Source organism: Macaca fascicularis, chromosome 3 (genome assembly GCF_037993035.2).
Source record: "Macaca fascicularis isolate 582-1 chromosome 3, T2T-MFA8v1.1".
Classification (NCBI taxonomy): domain Eukaryota; kingdom Metazoa; phylum Chordata; class Mammalia; order Primates; family Cercopithecidae; genus Macaca; species Macaca fascicularis.
The window spans coordinates 33,557,185-33,577,529 of record NC_088377.1 but is presented as its reverse complement, the minus strand read 5'-3'; the positions used below and the strand labels follow the sequence as shown (position 1 = coordinate 33,577,529).

The 20,345-nt window shown below is 50.4% G+C and overlaps 2 long non-coding RNA genes across 2 annotated transcripts; one reads left to right on the top strand and one right to left on the bottom strand.

The window, feature by feature from the left end:
* The first annotated feature begins 18 nt into the window (after positions 1 to 18).
* On the top strand, positions 19 to 3,960 carry LOC123572481 (uncharacterized). The gene is made up of 2 exons (XR_012432126.1): positions 19 to 165; positions 1,670 to 3,960. It is a non-coding gene; the product is annotated as an uncharacterized lncRNA (long non-coding RNA).
* An 8,852-nt stretch (positions 3,961 to 12,812) lies between these two features.
* LOC141409815 (uncharacterized) lies at positions 12,813 to 14,833 on the bottom strand. Its single transcript, XR_012432127.1, has 2 exons — positions 14,698 to 14,833; positions 12,813 to 14,614 (listed from the first exon to the last, which is right to left on the bottom strand). It is a non-coding gene; the product is annotated as an uncharacterized lncRNA (long non-coding RNA).
* Between the last annotated feature and the right edge of the window lie 5,512 nt (positions 14,834 to 20,345).

Genomic DNA, 20,345 nt, shown 5'->3' with positions numbered 1-20,345 from the left:
GCGCAGAGAGGAGCGAGCGACTCCTGCGCACGCGCGGAGTGAAGCGCCGGGAACAGCGGAGCGTGTGAGGAAGCCGTTGGGGGAGGACCTCGAGGCGGCCTCTGGGAGCCGACAGGAACACGTGGTCGACCAGAGAGAGACTCCCATGTGCACGGAGCAGATGAGGTGACTGGGGCGTTGCGCAGGCGTGCTGCAGAGGCGGGTTGTCATCGGCGCAGGCGCGGTGTGGAGGAAGCCCCCCGCCGGCGCAATGTGGAGGCGGCCGGACTCGGCGCAAGCGCGGTGCGGAGGAGGCGCCGGCGCAGGTGCAGACGCAGGCGGGGCAATGGCCGCCGAGTCCGTAGGGCTTCCCTGCGCTCCTCTCCCGCGTCTCGTGGGCCGCCCTGCGCTCCTCCCCGGCGTGTCGTGGGCCGCCCTGCGCTCCTCCCCCGCGTCTCAACGGCTGGGCCTGCGGGTCTCTTTCTGGCAGGTGCCGTCTCTGGCAGGTGCCCTCGCGTCGCTTGGGGGCCTGGCCATGTCCTCCCGCCTGGCCACGCCCTTCTGCGCCTCTTTTTTTGTTGAGATTTCCATCCCCTGCACAGAAAGTGTCCTTTAATTACTCCAGTGTTTTTTTACTTTTTAAGAAACAGTTTGCACTTTTTGAAACAGAAGAGTGTCAAAAAAAAAAAAAAAAAAGTTTAACCTTCTTCAGGTTATATTTTAGTGACTGATATTAATATATATTCCAAAGTTGTATGAGATTTCTAAAATTCTAATTTGTCTGAGTATATGCTACCAATCGTAATTATGGTTATTAAGTTGTTATTGTGAACCACAGAAATAACCAAATTTCCTTGTCAAGTGTGTCTTTATGAGTATTTACAGTCATTTCCACAGTTAATTGCTTCATGCTGATATAGTTTCTGAAAATTTCACAAGCACACGAAATCCTAGAACATGGTGTCTTTTAGGAGGTTCATGAAAGGATGGGAAGGACCCTGAAAAGCACTGTTGAATACAGGTTTCTAATAACTTCAGAATCCCATCATTTGGACTGGGTGAGAATTGCTGAAACTTTAATGAAAAGACTGACTGGCTTATAAAACTGCTAACCCAAATAGAATAAAAGTTAATTGAATACCGAGGAAATACTTCACCAGGTTTGCATACTAAATCAGCCAATACTGAAGTTGTTTAGATATACAATTTGAGTGAACTCCATGGTCTAAGTCAAATTACCTGTGGTAACCCATCAGTTATCCACGGTATGCACCCAATTTGGAGAAACAGCTGGCACCCAAGAGCACATAAGTCTGATGTTAGTCATGGACTCATGGAGAACCAGAACGGCCACCTTGTCCTTCCTGAGTCCTTAAAGCTTTTGTTATTAGAAGTTATGCATTCCATGACTCATCCTGGAAAAGATAAAATGATCCAAATTAAATGCATTGGTGTGGTGACTTATAAATGGTTAAAATAGTTTATAACCAATGTTTAGTTTGTCAAACCCGTATTCCTGGGAAGACAAAGCTTCATGTACATTTGGCTACCTGGTGAGCCATTTAAACATTTATAAAGGGATTTCGTTCAGTTGTCATTTTAAATGTATGTGTTCTGGTTGTATGAAAGCTTTCCCATGCTTCAGTGTATTTCACCAGGTAAAGAGCTTTTTTTTTTTTTTTTGAGACAGAGTCTCGCACTCTTGCCCAGGCTGGGGTGCAGTGGCATGATCTCAGCTCACTGCAAGCTCTGCCTCCCAGTTTCACACCATTCTTCTGCCTCAGCCTCCTGAGTAGATGGGAGTACAGGTGCCTGCCACCACACCCAGCTAATTTTTTGTAATTTTAGTAGAGACGGGATTTCACCGTGTTAGCCAGGATGGTCTTCATCTCCCGACCTCGTGATCCACCCGCCTCGGCCTCCGAAAGTGCTGGGATTACAGGCCTGAGCCACCGTGCTCGGCATAAAGAGCTTTTTATGGTTCACTGAGGACAATCAACCCCTTTACAGTCTAGAACCCAAAGATGGGATCTTCTGAGAACATCAGAAAAACTGCCCTTGGCATCCACACTGCAACAAAACCTCAGGATCTTGAAACTTGGGGTCATAATCTCACAACTGAGCAGGGTCGCTCCACACTCTTGGAACTGTACATCCATTGAAACCATTAAGGTAGAGTTAACCAGGGAAGTTTCTCCCAGAAGAAGATGGCATCCTCGATGTGAGCAGCTCTTTCCGAAGGTCATGGATCAAGACTTCTTACTGTCATGAGAACAATAGAAGTGAGAAGGGTGTCTGTTGTGTGCACCTATGGGTTATGCTTTTATTTGTGAAGGATTTTGCAGCCAGCTTTATACATGGATAATCTTATAACTTGATAGATAAAAGATGAAGGCCCAATGTGTCATAGGTGAGAAACTTAAATGGTACATACGGTGCCTCATAATCATTCAGAAACAGAACATTGGTCCGCTCCTCTTAACCCACGCCATGGGTTACAGAGAACATTGAATCATTCAGAAACAGAACATTGGTCCGCTCCTCTTAACCCACGCCATGGGTTAAAGAGAACATTGCCGGGAGGCCTTCCCTCTTCTAGAAGGGCATCATTTGTTAGGTCCTTTTTCCATGGTTTGGAACACAAAAGGCAATGACTAGAAACGTGTCCCTCAAGATAGACTCTGTAGCAGATTCTACTGCAGCGGCTACACAACAGATGTTAAATTCTCTTGTGAAAGTTACGCTAAATAATAGAATTGGCGAAACAGGAAAGTATCTGTGCAGCTGCTGGCACTTAGGACCTATGGAGAAAACATCAGGTATTACAGAGATTCTGTTGTAGGGAATTAACGAAAAGATCACTGAGTTAAGTCAAAGAATGAGCTTTATCTAGCTCATTCATTGGTCTATTTGAGTTGAGGTGGTTTGGTTTACGGGGACCCTGGGTAAGGAGCATCCTCCAAATCCTTGGTGTTGCCCTCTCAGTAGCCATAATAATGGTCTCCCTGGTGCACTGGATTCTCTCAAAGGTTTTAAATGTTAGTGTGAAGCCATCTTTAGAATGTCAAATGGTGTCTCTTCCACTGGAATGACAAGAGCTGAAAGAAATGTGTGACCACGAGGACACCATAACCCGTGAGTGACATGCTGAGACCGGAAACCCAAAATGATAGTAACGGAGAGTGGCTCTGATGACCTAAGTTTTGGTCACTCTCTTGCCTAAGTGAGAACCTGACCAAAAGGGGGGAATTTTTAAAACAAAATGGTGGGAGGCCATTGTTTCGGACTGAGCACTAGGTCCCAGCAGACCAAACCAAACCAAACCAAAATGGCGTCATTCGTGCTAAATGTGACATAATTTAATTAAGACTTTAAGGAAACACGTGGGTCCTAGAACAGACCAGGTTTTGTTTTTCTGTTGCAAACAGGACTTTCCAGCATAAGGTGGTATCCTCCACTCAGTCCTTGTTCCTACCTTTGCAAAACTCACTGTTCTGCTGCTTCCTAGTGAGTTTCAAGACCAATGGTGATAGTGACATCAATAACTCACGTTATGGTCAATCTCTCAAAACTGAGAAAATGACCAAAAAGGGGGAATTGTTAAAGCGAACTAAATATGGCCCGAGAAGGACTCCGTACTTCTGTATTGGAGTCCTTGTGGACAAACTGAGGCTAACTTAAAAGGCAGACAAGATTGAAAACCTAAATTAGGAATACGCACCTGTCACAATCGCTGAGTCTTGGCCAGTCCCAGCAGCCATACTTCAGTCACTCACACACTGCTCAATGTTCAAACTGTGTTTAAATGAGGCACATGCCAACCTGTATCCGATCCAGGTGCTTCTGTACCTCCCTTCCCTTTCTTTGTCTATAAATCTTCCACCACGTGGCTGCACTGGAGTCTCGCTGAATCTGCTGTAATTCTGGGGGCTGCCCGATTTACAAATCATTCATTGCTCAATTAAACGCCTTTACATTTAATTCAGCTGAAGTTTTCTTTTAACAAGAGTAAGATAAGAACGTGTGTTCTTATCGCCCAGAATGGACAGATCAGTAGCGTTCCTCGTCATTCTTTTGTGGCCGGTTTCACGTAAACATTTTGTGTGTATTATAATATAATTCGATTTTAATGAATATACTTTAAAAGCAACTTTTTTTTACTCTTCCTCACCATGAAGATGGAGAAAAGTAAGAAGGGCTGTCTTGCGGTTCCTTTTCTGGACAGTAAGAAGGGCTGTTTTCTGGTTCCGTTTCTTTTCTGGATAGTAAGAAGGGCTGTCTTCTGGTTCCGTTTCTTTTCTGGATAGTAAGAAGGGCTGTCTTCTGGTTCTGTTTCTTTTCTGGATAGTAAGAAGGGCTGTCTTCTGGTTCTGTTTCTTTTCTGGATAGTAAGGATGTTTATCTTACTGTGTCTTCATTGTCCTCAAACCTCAAGTAGTCACTGATATCCTGGGGATGACAGTTTTAATCGTAGTGTTAAGGCAGATTTATTTACTTGGCAAACATTGTCAAGTCTCAAAAAAATTACCCCATGGTCTTGCCTTCTTTCCTCGTGAATTGCCTTCCTCTGATGGAGAGGATTTGATCTGTCCCCTGCTCGTCAGTGTTTCTAGCTTCTTTGGGATGTCCACTCTGCATATCTCCCAGGGAATTAAGAAATAATGGCTTCAGCAAGAAGCAAGGCAGGAAAGTGCAGTACCTGGGAACCATCCAGGGAAGGGGCTGTCCCCAATGGGAATGGCCCTGAGCAGGCGTTCTCGCTGTGACTTCACTCAGACCAGACCACCCTGACCTTTTCATCACCGTGCCTCAGTGAAGTCAGTCGTTGATCCTCTGATCTGTTACTGAATCATCATGAAATCTCCCTTGTACGAGAGTTGCAGAACTCTGCCGTGTGAATCATGCAGGGTTTGGGAGAGAGGACTTTCTACCTCCCTGCTTTTCCTGTACCTATATGGAATGAAAATCAGAACTGTTGCTTATTCTTTAAATTCAAATTCCTGTATCCAAACCAGTGTTACAAAAGGACTCCAGTTTGCCCCCCAAATTGGTCTACTGAGAATATAATGATGACTTTTCCTCCAAATCCCACAATATGAGCTTTTCTAAAATAACTCTAGAAACAAGTATGATGATATTCCAGAATTCCTGCGCTTGGGCTTTATTTTGAATTAGAATTATTTGTGTATCCAATTTGTATCCCCTGAAGGATGATGAGCCACTTGAGGCCAGGTCCAGCCATGGCGTGTATGCCAGAGCACCTGCGAGAATGTCTCACGGGCAGTCCGTCTCTCCTGAATGTGAAGGGATGAGCACCCACTGTGAGCCACCATCCGTGTGACCGGCCCGTGACTGCCTCCAGCTCACAGAACCTCTGCACACAATGGAGAAAGGCCTCCCCTGGGTGAATGGGGTGGGAAATGTGTGCCCCTCCAGGCGGCTGGTGAGCAAAGTGCTCCGCTCGGCAGGGTATGACTTGTTCAGCTCCACCAGGGGCCCTGTGACGAGACAGGCTTCGACCCTGCCCTCTTGCAGCTGGTGTGTACGATGGGTAGCCCAATAAATCAATAAGCAAATCCATGCTGTGATTTCAGGTGTTAGCTAGAGCTTTGGAGGAAAAGCAGGCTGAGGGGAGGGAATGACGCAGACAGCAGGCCAGGGAGGGGCCGAGTAGGGGCCTGGGTAATAGGCAGTGCCATGTGTGAAACATTGAAAAGTGTGGGCCGGGCGCGGTGGCTCAAGCCTGTAATCCCAGCACTTTGGGAGGTCGAGACGGGTGGATCACGAGGTCAGGAGATCGAGACCATCCTGACTAACACGGTGAAACCCCGTCTCTACTAAAAATACAAAAAACTAGCCGGGCGAGGTGGCAGGCGCCTGTAGTCCCAGCTACTCGGGAGGTGGAGGCAGGAGAATGGCGTAAACCTGGGAGGCGGAGCTTGCAGTGAGCTGAGATCCGGCCACTGCACTCCAGCCTGGGCGACAGAGCGAGACTCCGTCTCAAAAAAAAAAAAAAAAAAAAAAGTGTGAAAACCAATTTTACATACCGAGTAGTTAATATTTCCACTTGTTCCCCATTTTGGTTTTAGTTCATTCTAGGTTTCTTTTGAGTTTCTGCATTTCTTTGTCACTAGTTTTGTGCTGGGTCCGACCAGCCCAGGTGAGTCCCACTGCGTGGCTGCTTTGGGTGAAGAGTGAAGCCTTCCCTCCAGAGGCTGCAGCACCGGTCTCTGTGTGTGGCCTGACCACAGCACTCAGGCAACTCTGGCCAGCAAGAGTGTCTTGGGGTCGCTGGTTCTTTCCTCAGGCCTCTGACTTGCTGGGCCTGCCTGGGCGGCCGAGGGGCTGCATGTGTCTGCACGTACAGTGTGAACACAGTGTCTGAGGGCACTCCAGGTTCCTCGACAGACTTCAGGAGAAGATTCTCTAAGCAAAGCTCACAAAGAAGCAATCGGACTGAGGCAGGGTAGGGGAAATGAGTTGATACCAAAATACAGGGAGAAGTGCCCTCGTGTGCTGAGGGTGCTTTGGAAAGATTTCAGGTGACGCAGCCGCGGTCAGGCATCTTGTGAAGACGGGATAACTGTGGGCCTTTCTGCAGCGTGGACAGCAGGTTCCCTCTCCTGGCTGTTCCCTTGCCTTCGGATTTGGGGGGTTTCCCCTGGCAGGACTGGGCCCCCTTGCAGACAGCGGGGACCTTCCAGAGTCTGGGAAAATAAACCAGACCAGGTACTGGGACGCAGGTCACCAGGAGCCTGCCGCGTGGGGCCCCACGGTGAGGCCCTTCCTGGGCCTGTGGCCTCCTCAGTACTGTGAGGCAGCCAGGCTGAGAGTTTCTTTCCAATCTGAAGTCCTGCACTAGAGAACTCAGGAAAACCTGCACCCGTGTGGTTTCCTGGTCTCCTTGGGTGTGATGAGGGCAGAGACCCCTCTACAGGCCACAGAGGATTCCACTAAGGCTCACCCAGACCTGTTGCTCCAAGGACCCACCCAGTCCCTAGGGTTTGTCCTTGAAGCAGTCACTGCCCACACGTGCATCCTGCCCACGCTACGCTCACACGTGTCACACGCCTGGCCTTCCTTCCACACACGAGTGCTCCTACATGCTGAGAATTAGCCTGTCCTATGAAGGGCCACGAGTTCTCGTCCATCCTCCTGCCGTCGGACATTTGATGCAATTGGGGTTTGGAGATATTGTGAATAAGGCTGATAAACATTCTTTTACAGACACGATTTTTATTTCTCTTAGAGAAATACCCAGGAGCGTGGTTGCTGGGCGCTGTCGGGAGAGTGGCTGTTCCGTTTTGCACTCCCAGCCACGGGGAATGAGAGTTCCAGCCCCTCCGCGTCCTTCCCAACGTGCTGTTGGCAGCCTCTTGCTTTCCAAAATCATGTTGCTAGTGGGTGTGAAATACACCCAATTTCTGTTTATTTTAAGCTCAATTCCTTTGAATGTTTCCTTCATAGTCCCCAGAGTGGCTTCTGTCCCTGAACGCAGGTGTGAACGGTGCCAAGCACTGGACCACCGAACGCAGGTGTGAACGGTGCTGAGCACTGGACCACCGAACGCAGGTGAGAACGGTGCCGAGCACTGGACCACAGGGTTAACTCCTGTAGGAGGGTTTCGACCGTGGAAATGAGTATTTGAATTAGGCCCAGACTGCAGAGTCAGGAATTGCTGGCACAGCCTGTCTGCATTTTGTTTTGGCTTCGAACTTTACAACATTCATTTTAAGTTCTGAGGCCTTAGGTCCTAAGAAAAAGTGTTATCTGGAACAAATGCAGCTGCCAAAATCTACGATGCCTTTGCTTTGCGCCAGACCCTGGAATGACCGTTCCTGGTTCACAGATGTCTGTCGGGCTTGCCCAGGGACCGGACCCCGTGCTGTGGACTCTGACCCATGCAGGAAGCCGCAGAGCCTGCCTGCCCCGCCTGGCTGGCGTCTGCCCCAGCGCCGTACGGGAGCCCTGCTGCACATGCAAACACAGCACCCTTGGCTCTTGGCAGGCCGGTGTCTGCTCATCACAGACAAACCTCTAGTCCAGATTGAGGAACATGTGGCCCCACTGTCATCTTCCACCCCCAGCACAGGTCTCAGTGACTGATCATGGCCGGTGCTGCTGTGAGCATGGACGCAAGCTCTGCTTCCCACAGCAAACCCCAGAAACCCACTTCCAACGGGGAGGGCTCACCCCAACAGGAACACAACCCCAGAAACCCACTTCCAACGGGGAGGGCTCCCCCCCCCACAGAAACACAACCTCAGAAACCCACTTCCACCGGGGAGGGCTCCCCCCCAACAGGAACACAACCCCAGACACCCACTTCCAACGGGGAGGGCTCCCCCCGACAGGAACACAGCCCCAGACACCCACTTCCAACGGGGAGGGCTCCCCCCGACAGGAACACAGCCCCAGACACCCACTTCCAACGGGGAGGGCTCCCCCACGATAGGAACACAACCTCAGAAACCCACTTCTAATGGGGAGGGCTCCCCCCGCCGACAGAAACACAGCCCCAGACACCCACTTCCAACGGGGAGGGCTCCCCCGACAGGAACACAACCCCAGACACCCACTTCCAATGGGGAGGGCTCCCCCCTGACAGGAACACATTTCTATTTCCAGGCTGATGAATACTGAGACAAAAAGCACCACAGTCCTGCAGACATCCCTTTTGCTTTGGGGGCAGTGGCGTGATGCCTTAATAACCAGCCTGTGCTGCCTGAGTGGCCCTTCGGGGTCGGGTCACAGCCAGCGTCAGGCACCAGCTCCTTCCACGCAGCTGCGCAGACTTACGGTGGGTGCGTCTGTGACAAGCATTCTGCCCACGACCTGAAATACATCAAGCCTTCCCTGCATATTCCAAGTCTTTTCTCTGTTGATGGAAAAACCAAACTCTAAAATATTTTGAAGAGGTTTCTTCTGAGCCAATGAGTGACACAGCCAGACAGACACAGTCCCAGCGAATCCTGAGAACGTGCGCCCGAGGAGATGGGATTGCAGTTTGGTTTTGACGTCTCAGGGAGGCAGGAGTTACAGGCAAAGACATACAGCCATGCATGGCAGGTCCAGGCTGGCTCGGCCTGTGGAGGTGGGACATCTTGAAGGGTACTTACAGGATGTAGGTGGATCCAGAGACTCTGAGTTCCTGTTGATGAGAGGAGCAAGGCTCTGTCTAAAACTTGGCATGTTTAGGTTAAGATAAGGGTGTTGTTGGTGAAACGCCGTCTCTACTAAAAAGTACAAAAATTAGCTGGGCGAGGTGGCGGGCGCCTGTAGTCCCAGCTACTCGGGAGGCTGAGGCAGGAGAATGGCATAAACCCGGGAGGCGGAGCTTGCAGTGAGCTGAGATCCGGCCACTGCACTCCAGCCTGGGCGACAGAGCGAGACTCCGTCTCAAAAAAAAAAAAAAAAAAAAGATAAGGGTGTTGTCTAGCAGGATCCGTAGCCTACAGGTGCGGCCTCAGGTCCTGTCATAATTTGGTACCTTATCGCCACCAAGAATCTGCTCTGTCCGTCTTAAGATCTCTGTTTTAACATTCCTGCTGGTCAGTTGTGTCTGAACTCCGAAAGGGAGGGAGTGTGATGAGGCGTGTCTGACCCCCCTTCCTCTTAGGGCCTGGAACTCAGCTTTTCAGGTTTCTCTGGGTCTCCTTGACCAAGAAGGGGCCGTTTAGTTGGTGTGGGGGGCGGGATTCAGGGTTCTATTTTTAGTTCACCCTCCAAAACAGGAGGTTACCTTTTAAAACAAAGTAATCACCAGGGATGATGTGAAAATCGGAGTTGACTTGAAAACCAGACAATGATGGGTGCTTCTGAAAGGCTCAGACCTTTGCATCCCCGCCTGCCTCCCATGCTCAGCACTAAAGAGAAGGAGCGCAGGAGGAGCCTGACGAGCTGCACGGGGCGGGTGGGGCCCCCGCCTTTCTCTAGGAGATAGGGATGCATGGCAGGGTGTGGGGGCACCTGCAGAGGACACCTACGCAAGCCTTGCCCGAGAGGCACAGAGGGATGGGGACAGGGCTGCCCATCAGCCCACCAGGCGGCCGTAGCGCCAGGGTTTGTGAAGGGCTTTCTGCCTTCCCTGGGGCTGGGCACTCCCTCCAGGCTGCAGCTGAGTAGGTGGCACAGCTACAGCGAGTGGTCAGACTTCCCCTCCTTATGGACAGGGCTGGGCTCTCAGTCTCCTGCAGGAGCGCTCCAGCCTCAACTCATGCAGCAGGGCTGTCCATCAGATTCCCCTGACCCCCAGTCATGCCCGAATCCCTGCAGGATGGAAGACCCGTGGGAGACTTCGCTGCAGCTGCCCTAAGTCAAGATCAGCCAGGGCCATGAGGGCCCGACCCGCCAGCGTTCTGGCGGAGGCGCCCAGACACCAAGGCCGCCCGGGCCTCCAGAGCAGCAGCCAACTGCCCCTCATCCCGCTGCCTCACTCACAAACAGCCTTCACCCAGACAGCCTTGCCCTGTGCACTACGGCTGGGGCTGGAGCGGAGGCAGTGGCCATCTCCCGTGTGTGCACTGGACGCCCAGACTCTCAACGGCACTCACGCTGGAACTTGGAGGGCTTCCAGGGAAACCCACGGAAACACAGTCGTGCCTCTGGCTGCCTGGAGCCCGCCCCAGTTCCTCCTTGGCAGTCCTCAGTGAGAGAAAGCTGCAATCACCCATTAACAGGCTTTATCACAGAAAACGAAATGTAAATCGGGCCTCCCCTCCCCCTTGGGTGGTCTGGGAGCCCCACTGGGAGGCCTGGGAACAGAAGGTGGGAGGAAGATAAGGGGGAACAAAGAGAAACCCTGCAAATCAGCTGCAGCCGGAGGCTGCAGGTGCAGGACTGAAATTGAATCACCGCCATGCCAACAGGAGGGGCCTGCCTGGAGTTACCCACCCTTCCAAGGAGCACAGGCTGGGTGCCCTCTCCAGGCCCAGGCAGGCCCCTCCTCTGGGGTCCTGGGGCCCCGGTAAGAGTAGGAGTTGGAGAGGGTGGGCTCCTCGCCTCTGCTTTCTCTGTCCTGTTAGATTCTAAAGGGCGGGGCATTTTCTGTAAGTTAGGGAAAGCTCCAGAAGATTTGTGTGACCTTAACTTCAGCTAAATTTCTAATAGGGAAAGTTGGTAAGCTAAACAAAACCCTAAGCCCTTAAACAACCGAAAGGGGTCCCAGAGAAGCCTGAAAAGCTGAGTTCCCAGCCTTGATGGGAAGGGAGGTCCGCCAGGCTTCGTTACACCCCTTCCCTTTTGTAGTTTAGATGCAGCCACGGACCAGCATTAAAGTTCACGGAGATCTTGAGCCTGACAGACGGACCCTTTGTCGCAATAAGACACCAAATTAGAAACAGGATTCATGCAGGCAAGGGTTAAGTCACAGCTGCAGGTCATCAGTCTTGCTACCCAGCATCCAAGTGTTAGACAGAACCTTCCTCCAACCAAATGCAAATTGAAGAATCTCTGAATCCTGGAAGCCCCTCTTTGAGATGTCCGGCCCTTTCAGGTCAAACCAACGTCGACCTTCTGAGCCTTGCTGTAGGTCTTTGCCTGTGACTCTTGCCTCCCTGAAATGTTAAAACCAAACTGCGGCCGAGCGCAGCGGCTCACACCCCTCATCCCAGCACTTCGGGAGGCCGAGGCAGGTGGATCACAAGGTCAGGAGATCGAGACCATCCTGGCTAACATGGTGAAACCCCGTCTCTACAGGGCGAGACTCTGTCTCAAAAAATGGATCCCTTGGAGCCTGTCTCCCAGGCTGTGGTCGCTGCTATTGGCTCAGAAATAACCTCTTTAAAATATTTTACAGAGTTCGCTTTTTCCATCAGCAAGTTTTTACTGTAAAGTGGACGTTGTTTTCCTTTCATACGGAGCTGGGGCTTCCCGGATGATAATGACAAAATTAAATTTAAATGTTATTTAAAATACGTTTCTTCTTTCATTATGAAAGTAACAAATGGAAGAACACTTTTCCAAAGACATCATGGTTTGTGAGTTAATTTTTAAAACTGGTGAAAATGGGTTAAAAAGGGAGCAAACGTATTTTACATATATTTTTAACTTGAAAACTTATACGTATCTACTCATTAATTTCTGAAGTAAGCTTATTGAGGTGTAATTTTCATACAGTTGAGAAGAGGAAATCAACTGTGCTGAGGAACGCGAGTCCTTTTAAATCATCGGGCCCAGAGAGGCGCTCAGATGGGGCAGCAGTGACTTCCCACTCCCCGCCTGGGAGCTGCGTTTTGTTTTGGTCTCTGAAATCGCTTGCTGTTGCCTCAGGTTAACCTCCTGCAGACATTGCAGCTCACACCCTATAGCTTAACCATGCAGAGCCAGTCGACAGATTATGTTATTTTAACATAAACTCTTGGTCAACAACTTGGAACTGGCTCTTCTTTCCCTTGAAAAACCCACCTGTAACAGCTGCTAATGGGCGGTGTATTCAGGGCCACTCGAATCTACGTTTCTGGATGGCAGTCCTCAAGCTTCGGCCAAAATCCCTCCGTACATGAATTTTGCCTCAGGTCTTGCCTTTTAGTCCAATTCAACGTAATGTTCAGTTTTCAGTCATACATGTTGACGAGTTGTGACCAATGTAAGCCATGCAGCCACCGTCCTGGCCAAGATGCATGAGGCTTCCACGACTCCAGAGAGGCCCTCCCACCCCTTCGTAGCCAGCTCCCCAGTCCCAGGCCTCCAACCCTCCCTCTGGTCGTCACCATCTGGCCACTTCTGGCTGCATTCATGAATATTCCCACCCTTTCCTAGCCAACGCCCCAGTCCCGGGCCTCCAGCCCTCCCTCTGGTCATCACCGTCTGGCTACTTCTGGCTCCATTCATGAATATTCCCACCCCTTCCTAGCCAACGCCCCAGTCCCGGGCCTCCAGCCCTCCCTCTGGTCGTCACCATCTGGCCACTTCTGGCTCCATTCCTGAATCTAGATATTTCCATATAGGGACAAGCTGTATTTAGCATTGGTCTACTGATTGAAGTTCTTCTTCTTTTTTAGTATAAACCCCAGTCTTCACTCTCCTTCCTAGCCACCCAATTTCATATTTTTTAAAGTGGACCAAGAAGTTGGGCACATTTCAAAACAATCTAAGACCAGAATTTCTCCAAACGTTCAGCAATTATTTTTCATTTTTAGGAGTCATCTAGTCTATACCTAATTCAAAAGCAATTTTTAAAGCAGCCTCAACTTGCCTGGATCTTGATTTCCCAAATCATTTATCCAGGTTTATGTAGAAACAACTTTCATTTTGCATTGATGTGTAAAAGGTTACATAATGTTGAATTAAGTTTCACAGTGTTACTGGAACAGGGTCCCGATCCAGACCCCGAGAAAGGGGGTTCTTAAACCTCGTGCAAGAAAGAATTTGGGGTGAGTCCACAAAGTGAAAGCAAGTTTATGAAGAAAGTAAAGGAATGAAAGAACCGCTACTCTGTAGGCAAACCAGTGGTGTGGGCTCCAAACCAAATACACTTACAGTTATTTCTTGATGATATTTCTTGATAACAAGGGGTGGGTCATTCATGAGTTTGCCGGGAAAGTGGTGGGTAATTCCTGTAACTGAGGGCTGCTTCCCTTTTTAGACCACATAGGGTAGCTTCCTGACACTGCCATGCTCGTGCGTTATAATTAGTGTATAATGAGGAGTGAGGGTGACCAGAGGACACTTTCATCACCGTCTTGGTTTCAGCCAGCTTCGTTACCATATTCTGTTTTATCAGCAGGGTCTTTGTGACCTATATCTCCTGCCCACCTCCTACTCATCCTGTGACTAAGAACGCTTAACTTCCCAGGGATGCAGCCCACAGGTCTCAGCCTCATTTCACCCAGCCCCTGTTCAAGATGGAGTTGCTCTGGTTCAAATGCCTCTGACACTAGTAAGGATCACAGGTGGCATCAACAGGTTTGGAGCAAACCTGAGGGTCTTCTGGTCGGTCACATCTCCACTGACGAAATTCATGACCAGCAGAGAGCAGGCTCCTCGCCCTCCTGGGGCTCACTGAGTCATCCAGCCCATTTTGACCAAGATTATGTGAGTTGTGGGAGCAGAGGTTGGTTGACAGAGCTCCCGTTGTTTGTAATCACAGTGTCTTGCAAAAAATAAATTAAAAAACACAAGAATACACTCCCGTGCATGATCCTACAGCCCAGAGGCATCCACTTCCTACATTTTGCATATAGTTTTCCAGTTACTGACAAATACTTTAATGTACTTACAGTCAACATTGTTGCAGGGATAGAGGGAACCGTCATCCACAAACTGCCCTCAGTTCTGCACCAGTTACAAGGGTAGGGGTCTCCAAGACCACCCTCAGGTTTGATAATTCACTAGAAAAACTCACTGAAAGCTGATATACTCATGGTCACGGCTTAGCACAGGAGCAGGACACAGACAAAAATCAACCCAGGGGAAGGTGCTCAGGCTGGAGTCCAGGAAGTTCCCACCTGCAGAGCGTCCTGTTGTCCCTTCCCATGGAGCTGTGGACGGTGTCCTTTCTGGCACCCAGGCAGGATTACCTGAGCTTAGTGTCCCAGAGCCTTTACTGGGGCCCCGTGGTTGACTGCCCAGGCAGATGGAGGTCTCCAGCTCACTCGGGAGGGTGAGCCGATTACAACGCCCACCTAGTGAAAGACTAGTGAAAGATTAGTGAAAGACTAACGTGGCAAAGACCAAAAATAAAAATGAAAGCAGTCTCCGGTTGTCCCGTTGGCTCACCGTGTCCTGGCCCTCTCCCCGGCTTGGCCGAGTCTGTGAGGCCTTCCGTTGTCCCTAAACTGTGTCACTTCTTCAGTTGTGGAAGACACAGAGTGTACATGGTCCTCGTCCACTGAAATGCAAGTGAGTGTCGTCTGTTAGGATGCAGCCGGTTATTGCCTTGTAGGTATTGGCCAGTTTTACGTCTGTCTGTAAATCCATCTCAGCATTCTGATTGCCAGTAAGTGAGAGTGTGCCAGTCCTTGTTGAACTGACTGTAACATCTGACTGGTTTCCTCGTTCACTCACAAGTAAAACCAAATATTTAGTGTGTGTCCATTTTATATTTGTATGAGAATCACGATGTCAGTTTGAAAAATATTCTTTTCCTGTCCCCGTCAGCCCATTGCCTAGAGTCCCTCATGAAAAGGCGCAGAGCAGCTTCCCTTGTCTTTATTTTTCCTTCTCCTGAAACGCAGCACATTTTGATGGCTTGTTCACTGGACTCCAGGCTCATGAGAGAAGAATCCTCTCAGTCTGGCTTTCTACTGAATCCTCAACCCCAGAAAAGTTTCTGGCATGAAATGGGGATGTGAAGTGCATTTGCTGAGTGAAGCCTTCGGCCTCAGTCTCGTTTCTGCCTCAGCCCGATCCCAGTGAACCTGGGATCTTCTCTTCCCTTCCCCTCCCTCCCCTTCCCCTTCCCCTTCCCTTCCCCTCCCCTCTCCTCCCCTCCCCTCCCCTCCCCTTCCTTCCCCTCCCCTTCCCTTCCCCTCCCCTCCCCTCCCTTCCCCTCCCCTCCCCTCCCCTCCCCTCCCCTCCCTTGCCCTCCCCTCCCCTCCCTTGCCCTCCCCTCCCCTCCCTTGCCCTCCCCTCCCCTCCCCTCCCTTCCCTTCCCTTCCCTTCCCTTCCCTCCCCTTCCCTCCCCTTCCCTTCCCCTCCCTTCTTTTCTCCTCCCTTCCCTTCCCCTGCCCTTCCCCTTCCCTCCCCTTCCCCCTCCCCTCCCCTCCCCTCCCTTCCCCTTCCCTTCCCCTCCTTTCCCTTCCCCTCCCTCCCCTTCCCCTTCCCTTCCCTCCCCTTCCCCTTCCCTTCCCCTCCCTTCCCCTTCCCTGTCTTCTTTTCTTCCTGGTGGTCCACATTTGCTCATTTATATTGTTCATTTCACGGAACACTTTCACAAAACACCCACATTCCAGCATTCCTCAGTGCTGCCTTTTATCTTGGAATACAACAAAAAGAGAAGACAGGAAGAATTTGTATCTATAACCTCAAGGTTAAAACAGAGCACAGGCAAGCAAACAAAAGACATAGAGCAATGACCTGGTGGGACTGTACAGTCAAGGTTTACATAGAAAGGTTAAATCCTCTTATTTACTGATCGAGACAGGGCCTCACTCTGTCACTCTGGCTGGAGTGCAGTGGTGTGATCCAGGCTCACTGCAGCCTTGATTCCCAGGCTCAAGCAATCCTCCCACCTCAGCCTCCTGAGTAGCTGAGACCACAGGCTTGCACCACACCCCCCTGCTAATTTTATTTATTTATTTATTTATTTATTTATTTATTTATTTATCTATAGAGATGGGGTCTCACTATGTTGCCCAGGCTGGTCTTGAACTCCTGGGCTCAGGCGATCCTCAGGCCTCAGCCTCCCAAAGTTCTGGGATTACAGGTATGAGTCACCATGCGCAGCCATGAATATCCTCAATGAGGATCGAAAAACACCTCAGCAGCAGCAAAATGGACAGAATACTTGAACTGATGAGTTGCAAATGAGGACATGGAGGTGACCACTCAACCGGGGAAAAGTGTTCAGCCTCACAAGTCATCGGATAAATGCAAATTAAAACGACGTTTTTTCTCCCATGAGTAGTGATGAACGGCGTCATCACACCCCGTTCGCGGAAAAAATGTAAATGGGCGTTCTGACTGGAGCTTCCGAAGGCTGCCCCCTGTCATTCTGGGTTCCCTGCCTTGGCACAGTCATGACGAGAAACATTACCTGCATCCGAAAGCGTTGCTAGCCCTTGTTACAGTCTTTCAAGAAGCTATCAAAGGGGATTGCATTTGTGGCACATCCCAAAACTTCTTAAAATTGTTTCTCTCTCCTGTCCCCTTGTCTATGGATCTCAGTCCCCATTTCCATTGCCAGCAGAGTGGAAGCTGCCCTCATCTCTCTTCTCCCAACTCCTGTGGGGCCTCAGCCACTTCTGGCGACTCCGGCTGGGACTCCAGTGCCTTCTGGGGCCTCAGTGATTTCAAGCATCTGGCTCAGTCTTTGTTGTGCAGATTTGGCTTCTTGGACTTCCTTCTGCTGTCCGGGCCCCCCCACTGCCCAGTTCCTCAAGAAAAAGGGCCCTAGGTCTGAATCCTTCCCTCGGGGGCGGGATATGTGGCTGGACCTGAGGTCAGAAGCGTGGCTGAGGCTGCAGACGTGTGCACAGAGTAAATGTGCTGAAATTCTTTACTGCACGTGTTCTCTTTATGGTTTCTTTTCACACCAATTTCAGGCTGAAGTCTTTGTGCATCTTTGCTTAGAGGATTTTGCTATATTGTAAATCAGAATTACCCTGAAGTTTACAGCTAAGCCAGACTGTTATGGAAGAAAAAGCTAGGTGTCAAAGACGGTGGGGGTGGGGGATGCATGGAGAGGGCTTTTGGGAAGCTCTGCCCTACAAGTCTTTCTAGACACGACCATTTCTTCCTCCACCGTCACTGGTCCACTGGAACCGCTGTCACCTGTGACTTCTGTAGACCTGTTTCGTATGGCTGCCCTGCCCCTCCCACCCACCTCCAGTCTATAGACAGACAGGCACATGGGTAGATGGACCGGCAGATGGATCGATAGACAGACCGGGAGATGGATAGATAGACAGACAGAGACAGATAGATAGATGATAGATGATTGACAGATGATAGATAGATAGAGACAGATAGAGATAGATAGATGATAGAGACAGATAGATGATAGATGATAGATAGATAGAGGCAGACAGATGATAGATAGAGACAGATAGATGATAGATAGATAGAGACAAATAGATGATAGAGACAGATAGATGATAGATGATAGATAGAGACCAACTGATAGATGACAGATAGATAGAGACAGATAGATAGATGATAGATAGAGACAGATAGATGATTGATAGATAGAGACAGATAGATACAGATAGATGATAGATGATGGATAGATAGCTGTAGACAGATAGATGATAGACAGAGACAGATAGATAGATGATAGATAGATAGAGACAGATAGATGATAGATGATAGATAGAGGCAGACAGATGATAGATGATAGAGACAGAGACAGATAGATAGATGATAGAGACAGGTGATAGAGACAGATAGATAGATGATAGATGATAGATAGACAGATACAGATAGATGATAGATGATGGATAGATAGCTATAGACAGATAGATGATAGATAGAGACAGATAGATAGATGATAGATAGAGACAGATAGATAGATGATTGATAGAGACAGATAGATGATAGATAGATAGAGACAGATAGATGATAGATAGATAGAGACAGATAGATGATAGATAGAGACAGATAGATGATAGATAGATAGAGACAGATAGATAGATGATAGATAGAGACAGATAGATTGATGATAGATAGATAGAGACAGATAGATGATAGATAGAGACAGATGATAGATGATGGATAGATAGAGACAGATAGATAGATGATAGATGATAGATGATGGATAGATAGATAGATAGAACAATGACGCTATAACTGTCCTCTCCCTGTTCTTTCAGAGGTAGCAGGTCACATTCAGCCATGCTGGAACGTGGGTGTTTGGTGAAAGTGCTCTGTGAATGAACGACGTACATGAGCTGTATCTATATCCAGTCCAGTCTCAACACAGCAGCCAGAGGTTTCTTTCAAAAATACATGTCAGTTCAGACCCCTCTCAGTGCCCGTCCCTCCAGCAGGTCCTCATCCAGCTCAGACAGGAAAGGCCACCGTCACCATGGCTGTGAAAGCCGAATTTCTAAGAGGCCCCCAAGGATGTCCCGCGCTAGCCCTCGGAAGCTTGAGTGTGGTGAGAGGCCGCCCTGAAGCACATTGTTCCCTGGACAGTTGGCCTTAAACTAGGGAGGTTATCCTGGGTTCTGGGGGAGCCCTGAGGGCAGAGAGCATCCTCTGGCTGCAGGTGGAAGAGGGCGGCAGAGAGGACTCCGCAAGAGGAGGGCTCAGGGTGCCCTTGCTGGCTTTGAGAAGGGGGTGCAGCCAGCCTGGAGCTGACGGCCCTCAGGGGAGTGGGGCCTCTGTCCTTCAGTCACAGGGAGAGTCCTCTAGCCCCCCGTGAGCCTGAAGCACGTTCTTCCCTCCAGCCCCAGACAAGAGCACCATCCACCGGCACCTGGACTTTGTCCTGTGAGAGCAGAGGACCTTGCTGAGCCAACCCTCTCCAACTGTGAATAAATGGGTGTTGTTCAAGCTGCCATGGTGTCAGGGGTCTGTAAGAAACGAATACCGTGGTCTGCAAGCCCCCCGACAGCCTCCCACCCTCCTCCCTGGTCCCTCACACAGCCTTGTTCTTCCTGTCAGAGCCACAGGCCTCATACTCCCTCTGCCAGAGGCCCTTCCCCAGAACAGAGCCAGTGGAGCAGACGGCTGCCGGCTGGGCGTGTTCCAAGCCTTGGCGGATGCTTCAGAATAGAAGCGCCCACGCTGCTTTGCACAGTGACTGCGTGGCTCCCCAACATGCCTGTTTTCTGGGAGTCCAGGCCCTTCCTGGAAGTGGTGGGGAGAGCGGCCTGGCGAGCTGCCCACACGGTGTGTACAGGAGGTGAGCTGATCACTAGGCCACAGGCGGCTGAGGGTGGCAGCCACTGAGTGGGACAGGAATAAGTGACCAGCAACTGCAGTAGTCAGGAACGTTTGGCCAGGGCCTGCCTTTGACTGAGGAAGGAGGCAGATGCCGAGTGTCCAGCAGTTTGGGAGCAAGGAGCGTCCCTTCTCCTCCTCCCCTCCCTGCCCCTTCCGTCCTGGGCGATGCAGTAGCCTGTGAGCAGCACAGGAAATGCACACGGAGGAGCTCAGGACGTCCAGGAGGACCTCGAGGAGTAGCCATGGAGAGGATGTTTGCACCCAAGTCTGCAGTCGGCCAGGGTGCGGCCCTGCCCTGGAAGGAAGGCTGGACCCCTGACGCAGTGGTGGCTTCAGGGCCTGGTGAGGGTCACTTCCAGGCTGGTTAGACCGGCAGCCTTCCCCAGCGGTGTGCTCAGGCAGCGTCTCTGGGCTGTCACAAATGGAAAGGTGCTGAGGGCGCGTCTGTCTGTGGCTCTAAACACTGGCTTCCACTTGCTGGCCTCGGCATCCCCCCCGCCGGCCGCCTGGAGCTCGTTCTGTGAAGCTGGTTGTGTGTGAATTAGTGGAACTCTTGCACGTTCCTTGTGTCATTTTGTCCTTGGCGTTGCGTTCGCCTCGTGCGCCAGCTGCAGACCCTCTCAGGACCGCCCCAGGAAATGCTGGCAGCTAGTGAGTGAGTATCTTCAGGCAGCCTCAAGCTGTGCAAGGTGATTTTACCAGCGGCAGCCTCGTGTCCATGCTCTGAGCACGTCGGAGGTGAGAGGGCTCAGCCGTGATGCCCGGAAGATGAGGTGCATTCAATGCATTTTGACCTGGGGTATTTTTTATTATTATTA